The 20,839-nt window shown below is 46.7% G+C and overlaps 1 long non-coding RNA gene across 14 annotated transcripts in view; it reads right to left on the bottom strand.

Moving 5' to 3' along the window:
- The window catches only part of LOC136792111 (uncharacterized), a 73,129-nt gene that overhangs the window by 17,681 nt on the left and 34,609 nt on the right, over positions 1–20,839 (bottom strand). For 4 of the 14 annotated variants that reach the window (XR_010835322.1, XR_010835327.1, XR_010835318.1 and 1 more), the window contains 4 exons: positions 14,418–14,600; positions 9,504–9,615; positions 8,113–8,252; positions 6,101–7,814 (listed from right to left, as the gene is read on the bottom strand). This is a non-coding gene — a long non-coding RNA (uncharacterized lncRNA). Of the gene's footprint in view, positions 1–6,100; positions 8,253–9,503; positions 9,616–12,271; positions 12,452–14,417; positions 14,601–20,839 lie in introns of those variants that run through there. The other 10 variants (XR_010835319.1, XR_010835317.1, XR_010835323.1 and 7 more) reach the window with 6 other exon arrangements.

Below are 20,839 nucleotides of genomic sequence, written 5' to 3'. Positions count from 1 at the left end.
AGAGTAAAACCCTCAGCTCTTAGATTAAACAGACCCCAAAATACAGTGGCTCACGAGACTGAACTGCTTTCTCTTTCCCGTAACTCTCTGGAGTGGACGGTCCAGGCTGGCAGGATGCTCCGTGTCACACGGTGATGAAGAGAGACAGATTATTTCCCTGTCATCGTCCCGCTGTCCTGCGGGGTACCGCGCACCTGCCCGGGTTAATGAGGGCCACCAGCACGTCCAGGTCCCAGCCCACGGGGAGAAAGAGAGAGAGACTGGAAAGGGCGACGCCCAGTGAAGACAGGAAACAGGAACTGCTCACATCGGCTCTGCGCCCATCTTATGGGCAAAATTGTCATCTCACGTCCAGACAGGGAAGCTGGGAAGTAAAGTCTCTTGATGGGTGGCGTCACGTCCAGGGAGGAAAGAAGACAGCTTTGGAGAACGTGGCCGTCTGCTGCGGGCTCCTAGACTCCTCTCTGAGGAGAAATCGTCCTGGGGCCTGTCCAGGGGGAGCAGAGCCTGTGTGCAGACTGTCTTTGATTAGAGGAAGAAGACCCCCTACCTGGGATCCCCGGCCACGCAGCGGAGGTCTGGGGAGCTCAAGGGGCAGCAGGACCTCCGGGGCGGCAGTCACTGCAGGGACGTCAACATGCCCGACCCTCCCCTTCCTCGTCGGCTCTGAAGCTCAGAAAACGTCCGGATGCAGTTTTGTTTTCACACCTAGATTTTCCCATTCCGCTCTTCGCTCACCAGGCAAGAACATGCAAGCAGCAGGTGACCAGGGCTCCCACTGTTCTAATTTGAAGGAAGGGAGATGGACAGACAGACCGCTTCCATGTCCCCAAGACAATCCCAGTTTAGCAGCTTCCTTCCGTGGGATCTTGAGCAAATTACTTATACCCTTAGGACTCATTTTGCTCACCTCTAAAATGGGAGCTAAAATACCTTGTCACATGGTTATTATTAGAATTAATTTAGCTCAGGCAGGTAAAGATATTAGTTTTTTAAGAAACACCTGGCGTATAGATACTCAATTCATTTTCTTCTAGTTGGTGGCTTTTCTCTCGCTAAATCCCAGCCTGATAAACCATTTCTCTTCCTCAACCTGTTCAAATTCCCCCAGATGACACCCTAGAGCCTCAAGTCTTCTCTGACAGCGTCCAGTAGCTTTGTCTCTCTCTCTCTTCCAACTCCTGTCCCATCCTTATTTACTGAATGCCTTGTGCTATCCACTGATTGTTTCCTACGTTTGCGTCCAGTGTCACTGGATAGACGGCGAGCTCCCTGAAAACAGCAGATGCCACGTTGATTTCGGTAGCTCGTAACATCTGACACAACGCGACCGTACAACATTCACTCAACAAACACGCCACTGAGTTACCGAAGTGTGAACAGATTGATGCGAGGTCTGCATGACCTAGAAAAATAAATTCTTTCAGCGGGTTCATGCCAGACGTCAGTTGATTTAGGATTTCTCTTTGTAAAGAGTAAAATACTCCGCTTATGTGGGACTGAATGACTACCTTACTATCTATGTAGAAGCCGAAAAAGTGTTGCCTAAAATTACACTGGACCTTGGGACTTCTGGGAACGCAGGAGACTGCCTTCCGGGTGGTGTTTATTCTGTTCCACAAACACCTGAATGACTGAAGTTGAAATCAATCCAGATTCTGTGTCTGGGGTTTCAGCACTTTGTGGACTGGCACATGTGACGGAGAAAAATCCGGGGAATGCTTGGCCTTTCGTTCCTCTGAGAATTATGCCATTTTCCAAGAAAAGCTAAACAGCTCATTCCTGTCTCACCGCCTCTTCTTCCAGCCTGGTTTCCTGAGGATATTTTTTAGCCAGACTGGTGTGTGTTTTTTAATAAGCTGCCGAAAACTAAGAGTTTTAAACTTAAACTTATACGGAATGAGTGCATCACCAAACGAAGAATAGTATCCTTATTTCATCTATCACAGACGAGAAACACATACGCAGGAACGGTGGCCACTCGGGAGCTTTTGCAGACGAATTCCGCAGAGTATAACCCAAAGCCGCATGAAATCTCTCAGCGCTCTTTCTGAGGGAAGCTTACTAATACGTACCATCGGGTAACAAAGCTGTTACGTTGGGGTTTTTTCTTTCCGCATCGCTTTTATCATCGGGAGATGGGGGAACTTCATATTTCAAGGGCTTTTTGCACAGGAAATCCTAGTGTGGCTTTAACACACACTGATGTCTCTTGGGGGGAAGTACAGGGCACCCCTGAAGATCTTAGGCAGAGCAGCAAAGCTCACCCGGACGGCATCCGTCAGGGGTTTCCAGGAGGAGAGAGACGAGTACAGAAACCACCCACTGAGAGGAGCATGCTCCAGGCCATCTGAATCCTCGGCCCTTGCTTCCAAGAAGAGGCGAAGCCATGAACTGCAGAGCTCGGAGCCCAGATTCACTCCCCCAAATACAAGCAATCAGCTTAAATGCAGACAAGGAAAATACTTGGTTTGGCTTAACTGGGCAGTTCAGGCCAGTGTGAACCGGGCAGGCAGAAGAGCCCGAGAATCTACAAAAGTTCTTTCGAAACGACAGACACTGGTCAGCAGAGGTGTCCTGGCGATGTATACATGTGCTCTGCCTCCCAAGCTAAAGACAAAGCCCCCCAGTACATCCCAGTTGCCCCTGGAACTTAGATACAACAGTGAGACATATTTTTTAACTTCTGTATTTTATGTTCTCTATGGCTTTTTCATGGAGATGCATTTTTTTCAGAATCAGGACAATAAACAATTAAAATCAGAACCTTTAAAAAGAAGATAAAACCCTACCCTTTCCTCAAAATGATGAAACCAGCAAAGGCTCCCAAGAGCTGTTGAACTGGGCCTTCATCACAGAGGAATAAATAAAAATGAGTGTGGGGAGGGGGGGGGGCGCTTCCCTGGTGGCGCAGTGGTTGGGAGTCCGCCTGCCGATGCAGGGGACGCGGGTTCGTGCCCCGGTCCGGGAGGATCCCACGTGCCGCGGAGCAGCTGGGCCCGTGAGCCGTGGCCGCTGAGCCTGCGCGTCCGGAGCCTGTGCTCCGCAACGGGAGAAGCCACGACAGTGAGAGGCCCGCGTACCGCAAAAAAAAAAAAAAAGCGTCGGGGGCCGGGAACGGCCCGGTGGTCCCCTGAGCACAGAGCACGGGTAGCACCGGCAGAGCAGTTAGGCAGCGAGGGGGAGAAGGGTCTCCGCGGCCACATTAGGGTGCTGGACCCTATCGCGCCGGCCGTGGGGAGCTTGCTGAACTGGCCTGTGGACGGGCAGGTCCTTGCGGCCCCCGGAATCCGGGAGGCAGTGAGCGCTGGCCAAGCAGGACGGCGGGGTCAGAGGGCGCGCAGAGGAGGTGCGCTTGTTTTATCACGTATAGTGACGCACGTACATGGTGAGGACGCCTACATCACGTGCCTTATCAGCGAGTAATCGTGTCATAGGGAGCGACGCGGCCTGAAACCCCAGGACATTTAGTCCAAAAGTGTGCAGGTGACAAGGCCTCATCGCCGATGCACTCAGCGTGGAGGAGACGGCAGGTCCCGCGGCACCGCCTCAGACCACGGTGGTGACAGGAGGCGCCTTCCAGTGGGTGACTCGGGAGAAGCCGACGGGTGGTCTGCTTATGGAAGGGGTTCTTAAGATTAGGAAAACCAAACCCGGGAAGAGCACTTACCATCCCGGGCTCGAAGCAGCCGCGGGAAGGACTGATTCCTAAGCAACAGAAAAGCAATTGTGTCACCTTTGGGCCGGCAGAGGGGATGGGGCCATCAGCAGGAGCCCACCGACCTGCTCCCCCGTTTAGGGTCCTGACCCAGACAGACCCTGAGGGCGAAGAGGCCACTGATGACACACCTTGGCCGACCTCCCCCCCACCCCTGCCGGGGCTGCCCACGCCGCAGGGAGGTGAGGAGGGGGGTCTGGAGGGGGCACACGCACTGTTGACTTTCCTATCGTCTTCTTTTCCCATCAGACCGTAAGCTCCCGGAGGACCAGGATGCAAACGGTCTGTTCCCTGCTGTGTCCCAAGTACCCACAAGTAGCCACACGCAGTCGGCACTCAGAGAGTATTTGTCGAATGACTGCATAGGAGCACAGAAGAAAACCGCTCACCCAGGATTTAACAGCGAGGAGGTAACAAGACAAGCACAGCATTTTATAAGAGGTAAAAATAGTCCTTAACGGGGTGTTTCCCTACGGTAATAAACCCGCTCTTATTTTGGCCATTCTGCCCAAAGCAAAATACAACCGACGTGTATAAGAAGGAAAATAGAGAAGAGTAGAAGAGTTGCTGAAAAGATTTTATTTATGCTTTGCTTGGAGCGAAGAAAAGTTTGGGGAAGAGGCACTGAAGAATTTTAAATGGCCTTTAAAAAAATACGAGAAATAATCTTTCTGCTAACTTTCAGACCTGTGGTCTAGGAAGGAGGGGACAGTTGCCAGGATTATTGAAGAAACTCTGTGTAAAACGGTGGAAAGATGTCAGGTTGTGGGTTTCTCTGCTATGGGAAGTTTTGGAGACCCGCGTTGTCTGGATTTGATGACAGGTAATGACATTAACTAATTACAAAACTAACCACATTTGGAGCGGTGGAAGCTGAGATCGTGATAAGCATAATCAAATCCCTGACTTCAGGGCTTTGGGAATCAGAGGATAAGTTTTCTCCCTTTGCAAAGCTTGACCAGATGCCTTTCGGAGCCCTTTGTCTGAATAGTTTGGAAGCTACAGACAGCAACGAGAGTGGGAACCAGCGTTCTGAACTGCAGCTCCCAGTGGTCGGACTGGAGCCACGCAAGGGCACCACGGGGATGCCGTGTGGGTCCCGACGGGCTGCAGGTGAGCCTTGCCCACCCCCGTTATCCAGAGCTCCATCAGAGTTAAGTGCTCGGCCCTTTCTCACCCCCTTTCTCTCCCCCTCAAAGCCTGAAGACCTGTACCTCCCGCCCCCCACCACCGGCTGGGTCATCTCGGACAAATTCCGATCCACTGGACACTTCGTTTCTTCTTCTACAAAGCAGAGATCAAAATATTGGTCCCTTTTGCCTCAGCAAATTGATGTGAGAATCCGGTGAAACAGCGCTTACTCTGTGTGTTATGGACTGCTATAAACAGTATTGCAGGATGCAGCCAAATTACAGGCCAAGTGCCTACGATACAAACACTGCAGTCATCAGGAAAGTAAGACTCCTTAAAATAAAGGAGCTGGACACCTTCTTTCTAGTGGTTAGTGAACTCCGTCACTTTCCACTTCCTTCTTTCCCTCCCTGGTCCCCTGGGAGGAAAGAGAAGAGGTGTCAACCTCCTTCAAAGCGTCTCCAGCCCTTTAAGGAGCCAGCAGAGCTGTGAGCCGGGCCGTGGAAAATGCCCTGGTCACTCCATCCAGTAACATTCCTGAAGCCCCAACCTAAAACTTGAAAGGAAATGAAATCTTAAAGGGAAACACTATGTATAAAATAGAGGACTAATGAGAACCTACTGTACAGCACAGGGAACTCTACCCAGCGCTCTGTGCTGACCTGCACGGAAAGGGAGGGGATCTATGTATACGTAGAGCTGATTCACTCTGCTGTACAGCAGAAACGAACACAATATTGTAAAGCAACTATACTACAATAAAAATTAATTTTTAGCCTGCCGATGCAGGGGACACGGGCTCGTGCGCCGGTCCGGGAGGATCCCACGTGCTGCGGAGCGGCTGGGCCCGTGAGCCGTGGCCGCTGCGCCTGCGCGTCCGGAGCCTGTGCTCCGCAACGGGAGAGGCCACGACAGTGAGAGGCCCGCGTACTGCAAAAATAATAATACTACTAATAATTTTTTTTTTAATCCAAAAACTCAAAGGTCAAGTCTAAGATGATCTTACAGTTCATATAGATAAATATGCCAATTGTATAAGCAAAGGCAAAATGTGGATACCCTGGGGAGAAAAGTATAGTAGGAAAATTTGTTCAGAAGGGAATTACTGCAAATTTTAGCTTTTATTGAACTCCAACTTAAGCTTCCATTAATATATCTTTTAAAACACTGAAACAATATTATTTTCCTTAAGTTCAAAATACAGTATTTTTCAAAAAAAAGAAAAAACCCTATCTTTCAGTCACTTGGAAAATTATCTACCTTTGCTTTCTCTCTCTTACCAATTCACTCCTCCTCAATTAAAGCCATCCTTTGAGTTCAACCTCACTCTTTGGAAACCAAAGAATCACTTAAGAAAGAGAAAAACATTAAGAGATCCAGATTTCCATTAACTTTGCCACTGACTGTTGTGTAATTCTGGGGGAGGCATTATTCTTTGGGTAAAGGTGAGGCGGCAAAGAACTCACAGATTAATGAAGGTTCTAACGTGGGCAGTGGGCAAGGGCTGAGATCCCACCGTCCTGGTCCCCAGGCCCTGAGGAAAAGCAGAAATATTAGGAAAATGGCCCGGAAGAAAGGCCTGCTGCCGCCCTGCCCCTGACAGTGGAGGGTCCACCATTCACGCAGAAAAGTCTGGGTGAAGAGCGCGTTCTTGTTTCCTTTTAATGTAATTTACATATTTAGTGCGTCACAGAATTCCCTCATTTTTTCACTGGTCAATCAAGTATGGAGGCAACCTTCTTTTTAAGCTGCGATTATTTCATAATCATTGAATGCACATCCTTCATAACAAGAGACCACTGGGTTAGCACGTGCCCGCACATGTGCCCGCACATACACACGCGTGCACGCACTACATAAACACAACAGAGGCAACCGCTGATCCAGATATAATTTTTAATGTGCTGTGTCACTGCCTGTGTCCTGGAGGACGTAAGTCTCTGTGCAAATAGATTTAAAACAACAGGCAATTTAACCAGATAGATACACAGCACTCACCTCTGCCCCCTGGAATTATGATTTCGGCATCAAGCCTGGGGGCGGGGGGAGCCCACTGAAAGGCGTCCCTTCTGAGTAGTAGAGTGAAAGCAACCGTGGTGAGAAGGCTTTCCTGGGGGCGGTGAGGGGATCTGCTGGTGTGATGAGAGTGAGGAAGAAGGTGACGCTTACCATTATCAACAGGTTAATGATGCACTCAGGTTTCACTTTGGAAGGTCCATTCCAGCTACGTGGGACCTGTACTAGGGCCTCTGTTCTCCCATCCTGCCCAGGCTGTCGGGCCACAGAAACGCTCATGTTCGTGAACCTCGGAAACTGGGCCAGCTGGGTCTTGTTTTCTCCCATATGTGACGTGAGAAGACCCGGTCACCGAGGGGAAACCTACAGAGGCTGAGCCATCCAGTGCCAACTGCGGGCTCCCAGCCCCTATGGGGGCTCGGAAGGGCCAGCTCCAGGCTGGGTCCGCCTGCCGTGGTCCAGGCGCCCCGTCTCTTCTACACTTCAAATCATTTTGGCCGCCGCATGGGCGAGCAGAGTCTGAACCTTGGCTGTGCTCCTCTCTGACCTTGGGAAAGTTACCTTGAACGGAGCTTAATGCCGTCACCTGTCAACTGAAGAGCGTGGTGTCTGCCTCGCGGGGCCACTCCGTCTGTGAGACGTGGTAGGGGGGACGCCGTGCACACTGGCCTTTCAGTCCACGGCAATGGCTCTTCCTCTCGCCAACGATGCTGGGACTTGGATTGGACCAGGAACAGAAGCCAAATCAGCGCTTCCTGCTGAGAGCCAAGAAGAGGAAACCTGCCCACCTCCAGGCCAGAAGATGCTCCAGAAGTGGGTTTGGCTGGTTGGTTGTTTTGGGGAGGAAGGCTGGTGGCAGGACAGGTTGGCTGAGAATGCTCCGCAGGCTGGCGTGGCTGACTGGCACTGACCTTCAGGCATCACCGACGGGCCTCAATTCTGCATAAAACTGTGGGTATTTACATGTCGTGATGTGGGGTGGCATTTGACTTCTACAGATCTCACACAGTAGCACCCCTAGCATATCGATTAATGCCTTGGGGCTCTTAGGGCTCCTTTGGTACTAACACATCCTTCCATATAGTCATCTGTACTCAAGGCTACCAAAAGGGCATTTTCATCAATGCTATGTTTAGTACAACTAAAAATGATGTGTTTGTCAAAACCTAAAATAGAAACAATCTCTAGCTACTCAGTGACGTGAGAACCAAGGAGACAAGACACCCGTGTGCTTGAGCAGACGGTACCTGAAGCTCCAGTGCATGGTGTGAGTTTCTCCGTGAGACAGAGGGAGATAACACGCCCAGAGAAGGGATGGGTGTGGCCTCCACTCCCCAAAGAGTACTCCTCCACAGCTCCAGAGTTGAAGAAACGGGGAGTGCTTTGCCTGGTAAAAGAAAACAGAGAGGGGCTTCCCTGGTGGCGCAGTGGTTGAGAGTCCGCCTGCCGACGCAGGGGACACGGGTTCGTGCCCCGGTCCGGGAGGATCCCACGTGCCGCGGGGCGGCTGGGCCCGTGAGCCGTGGCCGCTGAGCCTGCGCGTCCGGAGCCTGTGCCCCGCAATGGGAGAGGCCGCAACAGTGAGAGGCCCGCGTACCGCAAAAAAAAAAAAAAAAAAAAAAAGAAAAGAAAACAGAAAAAAACTGTCTTCAGATATTTGGTGAGAACTTTTGTGTCTAAGAGTGCGCCCTACTTTATGTGCACCAGGAAGTAAAACTAGAACCAATCGTGACATCTACATGAAGGCAGGTTTTGACTCAACTGAAGGAGATTGCAGCTACTGCATTTAAAGGTGAGATGCACAGCCCGGAGTGACAGTGAGCTCCATAAGCTGAAGGCTTTCAGGCTTGGGGAATGGGCTTCGTCAGAGGAGGCCCGTCACACGGGCCTGTGACGAGGACCAGGAGATCACAGCTTCAGGCCCCCGCTATGCCTTGGTGACTTGGACACCCTGCCCCTGCCTGAAAGTTCACCTTCCAAGCAACGGACTTCAGAGGCTGCAACCAATGAAGGCTCTTCTTGTCTCCCCATGACTGGCCTCTGCCCCCCCCCGACCCTGGGGCTCCCCTGTGACCCTGAAGCCTGAGACCCTCCAGCAAAACTCAGTCTCCAAACACGCTTGACCCGGAGGTAAGGGGGAAATAAAGGGGTATTACTGTCCCCTGAGGGAAGCCATTGAACAATCGGAGGTTGGAACTGGCAGATACGTTCTCTCCCGTTTCTCCCTCCTCTTCATCCACTGGGTCAGTTTCTCCTGAGACCTCATAGTTCGTGCTTTGGGGAGGATGGTCCCTGAATTATCGCCCTGCAGCTGCTGTAACAAACCACCACAGATGTGGTGGCTTAGACAACAGGAATGTATATTCTCTCACAGTTCTGGAGGCCAGCAGTCTGCACTCAGTGTCGCCGGCCCACACGGAGCTGTCAGCAGGGGCTGTGCCCGCTCCAGAGGCCGGAGGGGAGGGTCCCTTTCTCACCTCCTGCAGCCCCTGGTGATGCCCACGTCCCTTGGCTTGTGGCCGCATCACTCCAGCCTCTGCCTCGTGGTCCCACTGCCTTCTCCTCCTCTGTGTGTCAAATCTGCCTCTGTCTCTGCCTCCTTATCATAAAGACAGTCACAGCTGGACTTAGGACCTACCCAGATAATCCAAGGTAAACTCTCCATCTCAAGATCCTTAATCACATCCTATTCCTGGATTGAACTCTCCACTGAAGAGACAGCACATGAGCTTTTCCACAAGCTCTCCTTTCTGGGGAACACAAAATAATACACATAAATCATTAAGAACTTTGCACACAGTAATGATAGTAACAGTAGTAGTAATACAATAATAGTTCCCGCAGTTTTCAATGAGATTTTACTTTTTTCTGGAGCGTTGCTAATTTGCTTAAAAAGAGGCCTTAGACACTGAGGAAATGGAGGTCATCTATTTCAGTAGAATTTTACACTGTGTCGAGAGATTTATTTCCCCCTCTACAAAACATTTCCAGCGTAGGGACAATTTCTCAGTAGAATACCTGCTAAAAGATTAGAATTAGAAAAAGAAGGGTTTTCCCACAGCAAACGGAAGAAAATTCACTTCACGGCAGGAAAGTTAAATAAATTGGTTAATGCTTACAAATTTCTTAGAGAGGAAAAGTGTTATCTGTATCAGTGTTAAGTCCTGCAATGCATATGCTTTTTGTGCTGAAACAAATTGCACTTCTGAAAACAAGAGCGTCCTGGGTCCAGGGAATATCAGAGAAGTAGCACAGCTTCAAGGATGAATTGCAGGGTCAGATACACCCACCTCCAAATTCAGTCAGCAGGGTTGTGACTCACTGATGTGGGTGAAAAAGGAGGAAAAGGCATAATTTTCTACTGTACTTCCCAGAGCTCTTTGTGGTGACAACCGTACAATGGAAGATTCTGGAAGGTTTTATTTTGTTTTGTTTTGATGAGTCAACTTCATTGGTACCTTTGTTTCAGAGAATCATATGACTCTTAGGTTCAAGGTTACCTGAAGGGCGTTAAGTAGCCAATGACATTGATTGTTTGACTATAAGGGAAATACTGGCAAACGCCCCCGTTAAAAGGACAAGTATCAAAAACAGAACTTTCAAGAACTCCACTTCACCTACCAGGACACAACAAATTCAGTATTTTGGTTAAAGCTGCTTCCTCCAGGCACATTTGATAATCATCATTTCAAAAATTACAAGACACATCATTGACGGAATACAATCTGATTGAAGACTGTATTGGACACTATGGTCAACATACTGGCATGTTTCATATATGCCACCTAATTGGACAATTCATATTTGAAACTGTCTCTGATAGGGATTCTCTTGGACTTTAGGTAAAAAATTCTAACTTTCAAATCCTCTAAACCTAGACTATCTCCACCTTTTGGTTGCTGGTATAATCTTCTGTCATCATTTCACCATCTCTCCTTCTCTTTCCTATCTGGTTACACACACACACACACATATATACACACACATAAACACACATACAACCACACACATATATACACACACATATACAAACACATACACATATACACACATACACATATACATGTATATACACACATACACAATACACATAGACATACACACACATATACACACAAATACACACATACATTCACACACACACACACACACATACACACATTATCCAAAACAATGTCTCCGGCAACATTTTGTTGAGTGACAAGATTACTCTCCCTTTCCCATCCCATCTACCCTCTTTCTTCGTATCAAAAATAAGGGCCAGCTCCTTGGGCGGCTCAGGAGAAACCATGAGGAAATCTATATACTTCTGGACTCCAGCCATAGGGGTCCGAGAACAAAATTATTCTAAGAGTCTTCCAACTCTTCTTTAAGTAGTCATCACTCTCCCTGAAAAAGTCAGCTCTTTTTCCAGTTCATAGCAGACTCATAAATATTGTTGAAATAGTGAAGGAAGGAAGGAAGGGAGGAAGGGAGGGAGGGAGGGAGGAGAAGGAACTGAAGAACTGAGTATTTCTGAAACCGTGGAAAGAAACATGACATACAGAAGCATATGGTGCACTGAAAAGCACAGCGAATAGAACCAGGAGACCCAGCTTCCAGTGTTTCTACTGGCTTATTAAATCTTTGACAGGCTAAGTCTCATTTTCTCACATGCCAAAGAGAAATAACACTCATTCAATGTTTTATGGATAATATCTGTGCCACAAATACAGCACCTCATGGCTTAGAAAACAGTTGGACTCTCTCTACTTGACCCTCCCAACCAACCGGTGCAGAGGGGGCCCATCTTTTGGCCTGGCAGCAGGAGTCCACATATTGACCATAGATGTTTTTTTTTTTATTAAAGGTGACCATAGGTCTTTAAGTCACTAATAAAGGTGCACTCCAAGCCATCAACACCTTCTCCTCCAGGTAGCAGACAAAGGAAGAGCCCAGCCATGATCCATGACCTGCCACCAAGACAATCATGGCAGAACCTTTTCTCAAACCATGACTTCTTGGGCCAAATCCTTCTCGCTTCCTGCTACCTAGACACCTATACCGATCACCCATGACAAAAGCACATCACCAAAGGCCCTCCGCATCTCATCAAAAGAGGACCACAGTTAAAATTCCTGTAAACACATTTTTCCACACGGAGTAGATACCTAGCAGACACTCAGTGAACTGGATAGACTATAGCAAGAGTCAGCAAACTTTTTCTGCAAAGAACCATGTAGTAAAGATTTTAGGTTTTGCAGACCATATGGTCTTTGTCACCACTGCTCCACGTCTCGGTCCAAAAGCAGCCGTAGGCAGCACATACATAAATGGGTATGGCTATGGCCCCCTAAATCTTAACTTACAAACAGAGGCAACAGGTCAGATGTAGCCCGTGGGCCTTTGACCAACCCCAGGACTTACATCAACTTTGAGAAAAGCCTTGACGTCAAAAACATTGTTTTAACACTTCCTTTTAGAGGCCGGGTCCTGCCAACTCTTAATGTTATATCCAGGCATTTCTGTCCCTCTTTTCCACTGTCCTCTGATAAACACGCACTGGCCGAGGAGACATGGGGCTTTTACCCTTCGAATGCCGTTATTCTGGAAGACAAAGCCGGGGCAGAAATTAAAACCAGACCCCAGGTCTTTGTGCCATACCCAGCTATATCAAGTGCCCCTCTTCAAATGGTACCGGGTTGGCTGTATACCTAATAAAGAAAATAGAACTATTCTCTCGCTTAATCGTCTTTTAGTAAGGGGATGGGGGGGGGCAGGTTTACTAAAGGCCCTTATAAGACGCCGGCTGAAAGGGAAAAATGTTCCTCGTCACCACAGAACCTTTTTCATGCGAAGCTACACGATCACTTTTCATTCTGTCTCTCAAGCACCCCATGGCACCCATCCACGTATTAGGCTAATAACTGCACGAATCTAGTTAAAAGGAACCAAGCAATTATTTTAATTAGAAGAGAACAAAAGTAACACTCCTGGATTCTGTTTTAAGGGACAAGAAGGAAGTAGTCAGGATTCAAAAAGATCCCACAAAATATTTTTGTGAAAGGAAAAATAATTAAGGCCAAATTTCGAATGTACTTGCAATAAATGGGCCAAATAAAATGAATGGCGCCACTGTGCAGCTAAAAGCCATTCATAGAGAAGAGCCCCGGAAAGTCCATTTTTATGTGATACCGTTTGGAGAGTATGGCCAATTTTACAAAGTGGAAGTAAATGTCTAGTAGGGACTTTAATGATCCTTGTGAATCTCTCATACAATTTCGTATAGAGTTTCTGTGTAAACTCTTTTATTAATAAGAGAAAAGGGGAAGGATCTCAGTCAGTTGCCTTTTAAGTAGGATTTTTTTTTCATTTAAATTCTTAGAGTAAATGGTTCATATTTCTTACTCCAGAAAAATCTATCTTTATAGAAAATCCTTGCTGCTAATCCGTTCTCCAAAAAGCGAATGCCACGTAAGAGAGTTGTAACCACTTGAACTGAATTCAGTCATACAGGAGAAGGTGGCATCTACGGACTTTCCATAGCCTTGGCCTTCCTACCTCCCTACCTCATGGTATGTGGGCCCTCTTGGTCCATCTCAGGCTTCCAAAAAGAGATGAAATGAAATGCAAGCTAGTCAACTAGTCAGTGTTGTTTCTTCTGTGTGAATCTACAAATGTTTACTGAGCACTTGTTGGCCACCAGGCTGAGACCTGGGTCCTGCCTGCAAAGAGTTCACCATCTAACCACAGAAATCAGAAGCTGACCACGCAGCCCCAGCTGCGAGGAGTCAGGGGTTCTGGCCTGAGCTGATTATCAAAGAATGGATTATCCAGGAGGAAGCCCTGGACAGCCTACGCCTGGGAGAAAGAGCTGCCCACAAAACCCCACGGCGCACACCAGGAACTGCAGGCAGCTGGAGATGCTGGAGGGGGATGCAGGCTGAGGAGCAAGGAACAGCCCAGCCAGTGGGGGCACTGCGTGTGTGTTCATGAGCCTGCACTTCACCTTGTAAAGCCATCAAGGAGTTGTCAACAAGGGCTAAGGTGGCCAGCTGTCCATTTTGGAGCGAGCACTTGGATGGCTGAGAAGAGGATGAAATGAAGACTACGTGTTCTAGAAATGCCACAGTCTGGAGGACCACAGCAAGAAGGCACAGAAAGATGGGTGAGCTATGAGATATACAGTATTGAATGAGATTTTTTTGAAAAGTCAGTGGAACAGTGACGGACGGGTCAAAGGGAGGAGATGAAATTGGCTTTGAAGATTCTCACTGGGATCAGGTGTTTTATCTGAATGCTTATCGTATGTCCAGAAAGTTCTCATCTTATAGGTTCTCCTTTAAACCCAGGATGGACCTTGATCATGAGTCTTGGGATTGAGACACAGTGACACAGTTCAGCCTTGGGCACACGAGCTTACTGCCGAGAGCCACATGAAAACTCCTAGATCATCTAACTTCTATTTGCCTTCCCAGGCAAAACTCACACAAAACCGGTTTCCTGCCGAAAGTCTAATTTAAAATATACAGAAGCCTGGAATGAAAGATAGTTGTGATGAATAAATACTTACTGTGATGGTTGATTTTACATGTCAGCTCGACTGGGCTAAGGAATGCCCAGGTAGCTGGTGAAACGTTATTTCTGGGCATGTATGTGAGGGCATTTCTGGAGGAGATCAGCATTTAGATGGGTGGGTGGAGTAAAGAAGATCACCCTCACCACTGCGGTGGGCACCATCCAATCCACTGAAGGCCTGGATAGAGCAGAAAGGCAGAGGAAGGGTGAATTTTCTCTCTGCTTGAGCTGGGATGCCCATCTTCTCCTGCCCTTGGACATAGGAGCTCCCAGTTTTCAGGCCTTCGGAAGCCAACCAGGTGTATAGCACAGGTGTATTCCATTATCTTGTAATAACTTTTAATGGAATATAATCTGTAAAAGTACTGAATCACTATACTATACACCTGAAACTAATATAATGTCATAAATCAACTCTGCTTCAATTAGAAAAGAATCCAACCAGGACTTACACCATTGCTCACCCTTCAGCCCCCAACCCCACAATTCTCAGACCTTCAGACTTGGACTGGGTTACACCACCAGCCTTCCTGGTCCCCAGTTTGCAGACAGCAGATCAAGCGACTTCCTGGTCTCTATAATTGTACTAGCCAATTCCTATAGTAGATCATATTTATGTCTATATATATTCTATTGGTTCTGTTTCTCTGGAGAACCCTGACTAATATACTTAGGACAAACTATGTATATTTTTAATCACTATATTAGATCAGATTCATTTATGTTTTAATTTTTTTAAAGAATGTAAAGAAGACACATCTCAACTCCTTTTATGGGCCAGCTAAACCTTGATAACACACCTGGCAAGGACATTACACTAAAGGAAAATTAAAGGTAAATTTCATCCATACATATTGTAAAAATTATCAAAGCACGCAATAATACATGAAATAAATAATACATCATAAACAAATTCAGTTTAGTGCAGAAAGGCAAGGTTGGTTTGACATTCACAAACCTATTGGATAATTCACCACATTAACAGAATAAAGGGGGAAAAGTCGTATGATCAGTCTATAAATGAGTACTTAATTTATGACAAAAGTGTCACTTCAGAGCACTAGGGAAAGGAAGTCTTTTTTATTAATGGTGTAAGGTAAGTAGATATGATGGAGGAAAAACAAACTTGATCCCAGCCTCACACCGTATACAAAAGTCAACACCATGTGTATTACAGATGTAAAGGTGAAAGGTGAAACAATAAAGCTTCCAGAAGATAATATAAAAGAATACTTTCATGGCATCGGGGTAAGCAAAGCTCTCTTAAGTAGGACATAGGAAGCACTAACTATAAAGGAAAGTATTGGTAAATTAGACTACACTAAAATTGAAATCTTCCTCTCATCCCAAGACACCATAAAGTGAGTGAAAAGTCAAGCTCATGGTGGTATATGATATTTGCAATATATATATAACCAAAAGAGGATCATATCCAGAACATAGATCTCCTACAAATCAGTAAAAGAGATGAACAATACAATAGGAAAACAAGCAGGACACTTGAAAACCTGTTCACAAAATACCCAAATCGCCAATGTACCTGAAAAGACGCTCAACTCATTAGTAATCCAGGAAATCAAATTAAAACCACAATGAGATTCCATTACATACCACCAGAACGACCAAAATCAAAAAGACTAAGAGAACCAGACATTAAGGAGGACGTAGAGCAGCATAAGTCTCTCCTACTGCTGGTGGTAGTGGAAACTGACACAACCTCTTTGGAAAACTGACATTATTAAAGCCAATCACAGCTGTGCCCTACAACGTAGTAAGTCCCCCTTTGGTCTACACACCCAACAGAAATGCGCACACACACACACACACACACCCCAAAGACGTGCACAAGAAAGCTTACAGCCACCCTCTCTGAAATAGCCTAAAACTGAAACAACTCAAATGTTCATCAGGAGTAGAATGGGTCAACTGTGCTATATAACTGATACAATGGAAGGAAATACAACAGGGAAAAAATACTATAATTACACCCAACAACAGAGATACAGCTCACAAACAGAGTGTTGAAAGAATGAAGCCAGACACAAAAGAACAACTCCCATATGATTCCATTTATAAGATGTCCCCCCTAAAGAAGAAAAACAATCTGTGAGGTCAGAAATAAGGATGGTGGTTATCTTTGAGGAGGAAGGAGGGGTCCCACCACAGGAGCAATCAGGGATAGCTGTGCTGTCTTTCTTACCCCGAGGGTGGTTACAGGGGTGCGCTCCCTCCAGGATAACACATTGAGTCACGTGCCTCTGCTCTTTGCAAGCTTCCATATGTGGAACCCTAATAAAGCTTCAAAAAAGTCTCACATGTTTATTCCTTAGGTGACACAAATGCAGGCACTAACACAGAAAATAGTACAGAATATCTTTATTAAAATCCATCAGTGGTTTTGCTCTTACCTGGGTTCAGCTTGCTCTCTTGGTCAGCTACTGAGCAGAAAACGGGAAGAACCACACATATGATTACAGGTCAGCTGGGCTGGGAAGAAGAGAATGTCTTTTCTTGAGGAAAAATGAATAAAACTGGGACCCTCTGCAGTTTAGAAAAGAGGTAAGGAATGTACATGGAAAAAAAAAATTAAAGACCCAATGTATAAAATAATGGCAATAATGAAGGACCTTGGGGAGACTCCTATATTTCCAGCCTTCTTATGTAAAGCAGGATTAAAAGGTAACAAATTTTGGCTGGCTGCAAGGAAATGCTTTCTTATGAAATGTATAATTAACCTCTAGCCAATGGTTTCGTAAAATCCAACTCCTCCCTCAAAAAAAAAAAAAAAAAAGATTAGCTATTTATAGCAGCCGAAACAGCCTCAGCAGTTACACTGACGAATATTATATTACAAAGACTCCCCTGCTTCCAGGCAAAAACTGATAGCCAGCTGGGGTCAGGAAGGAAATTTTCCCTTTGGTGTAGTATTTCACAGCTCTGCTATCTAATAGTGAACCATCCAGGCGCTGCCTGGCGTTTGCACCTCCGTTCCCGGCACCTGGCTCTGGGATCCAGGCTGCTGCACTGAAACAGGTCATTGTTTGCATCCTGGATGGAACACCTGTAGGCCCATATTTAGGCAACACCTTGTATTTCCAAAAGGTAAACACAAGGAATATAATCAAAATGGTTCCTAGCACTACTGTTTTTACATCAACAATCTATAAATATATGGAAGAACTCAGTATATGTGTGAAATAAACAGAGCAGATATGCCTACATGGACGTAATTCAAAAGACAGCTCTGTAATTTAGCAGCTTGGATCTCAATTGTTGCATTTTGCGGCATGAAAAACACAGATATTTTTCATCAAAGTGATTGTCCTGCGCACTTGTATACCTTATATAATTTATTTTTTCAGGGCTTTTTACTTCAAAGAAATCACTAGCTAATGACATTTCAGACTTTAGAAATTTTTCTGATAGCACACTGCTATTCCCTCAGGGACAGGGTTGTGAATAAGTGGATTTTTTTAAAGATCATTAACAGATATTACAAACCAATTCAACCGAGCATTTTCTTTGCAAATTACCTTTAACTTTTAAAGCCATTGGAAAAGGAAAAAGAAAAGAAAAGAAAAAAAAAAAAAAAGACAGTGAGTGATTTAATTTACTTAACCTGTCTACAAATTGCAGCTTTGCACTCCATCGGCGACTGCATTTTCAACCAAAAAAACATCTCTAACTGTCTCTAATAGAGATATTTTTCTAAATGATCACACTTGATGAGTGATATTTCAAAAGATAGTGATGCTTAGTTTTTTTTTTTTTATCATTGAGCAAGTTGCCCTGGAATTGAGAATGCTTATTTTATTGATATGTTTAAAGCAAAACCAGCCCTGCACTGTCTGTATCTGTTGCTTAATTAAAACTCGCAGGTTTATCATTTCCTGAGCAAATGGATGGTGGAGCTCTGGTGGTAGATTGTGGGGTTTTGGGGGCAGGGAGGGGCTCTTTCATTTAATGATCAAACCATAGTTTCCTGGCTAAAGAGCTAATATTTGGGTGGAGAAGCACCTTTATTCCCCGCGTACATCAGGCCTGATTCCTATTTGCATCAGCACCCCGTTGTGTATGTTTTCCATTCAAAGAGCTCCCGTGGACTTCAAAGGGAGTTGCCTGCGAGGCCTGAACGGGCCCTGAACTGGGAGAAACCATGCCAAGGCCAGCTTGCGCCGGAGCCCCCAAATCCTGTCACAAAATTAAAGGGTGTCCCCTACCTACGCCGTCCCACAGAGCATGTGGGAAGTGTCCCCAGGCTTGCCAAGCGCTACACTGGCTTCTCAGGCTACTCTTTATAAATATTTGATGAGTCGTACTCCATTTATAAGGAACTATGTTAATAAGAATATTCTTTGAAATCGGAGTCCAACGTAGGCTTTAAAAGGGGTCATTGTTTGAGGGACTACACATTTCCCTTTTTTCCCTTTTAAAGTGCAAAGTCAACTTACCACAAACCAAACAAAGGCACCTATGTCCTTTTGGATGTCCCATCAGCCAAAAAATGGGTAGGATTCTATTCTGAAGGATGTTCTGTTTTGGGAAGGAGTCATGACATTATCGAGGGTAAAGGAACATAAGAGCTAATGTCTCTTGAGCATCTCTTGTGTGACAGCTATTTTCATTCTCTTCTTTTCATCCTCACCGAGATATTATGCAGTGGACTGTACTACCCCCATTCTAAAGATGGAAGAATGGGCCTCACAGAGATCATACAAGTTGTTACTCCAGAGCTGCATGACAGGAAGTGCAGAGCTGGTCTGGAACCTACACCTACCCAACGCCACAGCCCTTGTTTGTTTATCTACCTCACACTAACTCCCGGGTGTCAGCCCATTTCAAAGGTCAAGCTCACATCTTCCAGCAGCTGCCATTCTTCTCAAGAGCTGGAACTCCAAGATTACGGGTCCCTTCAATTCAAGCTCAGGCAGGGAATACTGTATCCCACCTGCTGGCGACTAAATTGCAAAAGAAATGTTTTGCCCCAGAGAGCTCCCAATGGGATCCTGCCAGGAAAGGCGAAACCCAAGGTGGCTGCAGATCTACCATAGCTGGCCTGAGTGCTACGTGTGCGTGTCCCAAAGCCCTGATGCGTCTCAGTGGACCCCAGATAATAGGGGTGATGCTAGCGATCACAGCAGACTCCCCTGGAGACAAGTTCAAGGAGGACGAGGAGGGCTGGCAAGGGCTCCAGGAGGACAGAGGACCCAGAGGCCAATGTGTAGAGAGGCGGCATGTCCAAAATCATCACAGCCCACATTTTTAAGTGTTGGGATGGGAGGAGAAGGGTGGAATTCCACTGATCTCCCCAACCTCAAGATGTGGGAGCCCTGATTAGGTCTCAGAGGTGGACGCTTGGTCGTCAGAGAGGGAGGTTAGGGGGCTGAGTCTCTAGTCTACCTCATGAGCAGACACGGGCCCCTCCAGTGCCCCACGAGTAACGAGAACCCCCATGACCATCCCATAGCCTTCCTGTTTCCACAAACTCCTACAGCAAGAGCCCCAGAGGCCACAGAAAGGAGCCCAAGCAACTCCATGAGGCCACGGTGGCCACCATCTGCCCTGGGCTCACGGGAAGTCCACCAGAGCAGAGACACGTGTTCCCGGGACCTCACACAGGGATGTGGCCTTGCCAAGCCTTTTTTCACATCTCTGAGCTGCCTCCACACCTGCACAGTGGCTGATGGTTTCTGAAAATGCTCCACAGCACACAGGCTGTGGAGACCTGTCTCATCAACCTTTCCTTTCATTTCAGGCACGTTTCTCAACATCAGACTTTGTATTCTCATCCCTGTAAGCTTGGTCTTTTAACAAAAATAAATCTAAGTGGGAGTGATTTTTCATGTAATAGAAGCCAAAGCCAAAGTTTAAAAATAGAATAAAATAAAACAGGATGTTTTCCAAGCACAGAACATCAATTTGTTTATTTATTTTGAGCTCACTCAACAAATCTTTACACACGCCGAGTCGAGGCTTCAGCAAGGCGTTATGATGTTGGATTTCTAAGCACACTTCACCTCGCCTTTGCGCTTAGGGTAACATCAAACTTCCAAACGTGAAGCACGAATGAGGCCAGGTGTGGTCTGGTGCCTGCTGGCCTCTCGGACCTCATCCTGACCAGCTCTCTGCTCTGCTGTCGCTCTGGGGAACGGCTGAGACACCTCCTCCCTCCTCGGTCTGCCTTTCTTCACCGGCTGGCCCGTCTCCTCATTCTTAATTTGCTTTAAACGTGCTCTCCCCAGAAAGACGTTGCATTGCCTCCAAATCCAAAATGGCCCAGCCCTGATCCCTGCCCACTTCCGTTTCCTTTGGAGCACCATTGCCACAGACCACACTCTCCCCGTTCGCCCGGTCCCCTGTGTACCGTCCGTGTCCCCAACCCAGCTGAGTCTGCGGGAAGCCAGAGGTTATCACAGT

This window comes from Kogia breviceps, chromosome 11 (assembly GCF_026419965.1).
Source record: "Kogia breviceps isolate mKogBre1 chromosome 11, mKogBre1 haplotype 1, whole genome shotgun sequence".
NCBI classification, from domain to species: domain Eukaryota; kingdom Metazoa; phylum Chordata; class Mammalia; order Artiodactyla; family Physeteridae; genus Kogia; species Kogia breviceps.
The sequence above is the reverse complement of the archived record's forward strand: the minus strand, read 5'-3'. Positions and strand labels throughout refer to the sequence as shown.